Raw genomic sequence first — 1665 nt, forward strand, 5'->3', positions numbered from 1 at the left:
TGCGTGCAGTTTCCTTCAAATTTCATGAAATATAGCTAAATCTAAAAATACAGAGACAGAACTCCTTAAATCAAGCCAACACACAAATAATATTACCCAGGATCATAAGTCCGATATCTAGATTTCTATTTCATTTCATTATTCCTTTTCACACAGATTAATATATTTTCTCTATGAATTTTCATCCTATTATTCTAGATTAAAAAATTACAAATTGGAACATCTCTTTCCAACTAGTGACAAACGGTGTCATGCACACTCTATAACATTAAAATAGTTCAAAAGTTTCAGAGGAGTAGCCAAGTTAGTCTGTAACAGGAAAAACTTAAAAAACAACCAATAGCGAAGAAGCACCTTAAAGACTAACAAAACATGTAGATGGTATCATGAGCTTTTTTGGGCACAGCCCACTTCTTCAGATATTATCAGGATTCCGTTTGGCTTGTTTGATTCAGGTAATTCTGAACCAGACCCTTAACTGGTATAAATCATCAATGGACTCTTATACTAGATAAGGACGTGGCAGTGAATTTAGGGTGTGGCATTTTTCTTTGGAAAGGAACCTCCCAAGTATATTAGCTTTGTTTAACTTTTTACTGAGGGAGCAGAAGTAGGGAAGAAGCACTGAAGACACTAGTGAAGGGCTCTGTTCCTAACAGCTATTTTGCTTTGCTGAATTTCTTTGTTCTTATGCCTGGTAGTACCCCTTCTGCAACATGGACAAAATTAACCCTACATGCTGAGAATATTCAGTTCTCCTGCACTCCCTCTGAATTTCAAGAACCTCCTAATCAAATGAATTTTTTCAGGTGGTGTGCATACCTTTTATCTGCTCTCTACACATAGGCCCCTCTTTTCATGTCTCATTACATTTCTGTTAATCAGATTTTAAATGAGGTCTGACACGTGTCATAAGATTTGGGCCTATCTCACTATTACTCTGTACCTTCTACAAATCCTTTGTACTAATGTAAAGGTGATGTTAAGTACTACCTAATCAGAATGGTAACACTTTACATAAAAGACCCCTTCAACATACAGGTTGTAGTGAATTCAGCCCTTCGTCCTGATACTGTTACTGATGATGATTGATTTGTACTGTGGTATGATCTATGAGCTCCAGTCATGGACTCTGATCCCACTAGGTTAGTCACCGTAAAAACAACAACAAAGAGGATCTCTGCATCCATAATTTAAGGGTCAGCTATGAGATTCATGATTTAAAAAGTTCACTTCTCAACTAGTATCTGCTGAATAGCAATGAATCATGCTGTTATCATACTACCAGGCTACGTCTAGTCTGGCATAATTTTCCGCAAATGCTTTTAATGGAAAAGCGCGTCTAGATTGGCATGGACGCTTTTCCACAAAAGCACTTTTGCGCAAAAGCATCCATGGCCAATCTAGACGCGCTTTTGCGCAAAACAAATCTGAGCTGTCTACACTGGCCCTTTTGTGCAAAAGCTTTGCACAAAAGAACTTTTGCCCGAACAGGAGCAGCATAGTATTTCCTCAAGAAGCACTGATTTCAGACAGTAGAAAGTCAGTGTTTTTGCGGAAATTCAAGCGGACAGTGTAGACAGCTGGCAAGTTTTTCCGCAAAAGCATCTGCTTTTGTGGAAAAACTTGCCAGTCTAGACACAGCCCCAAGGTTTCTTATTTTCT

This window comes from Pelodiscus sinensis, chromosome 1, assembly GCF_052426305.1.
Source record: "Pelodiscus sinensis isolate ZL-2025 chromosome 1, ASM5242630v1, whole genome shotgun sequence".
NCBI classification, from domain to species: Eukaryota; Metazoa; Chordata; order Testudines; family Trionychidae; genus Pelodiscus; species Pelodiscus sinensis.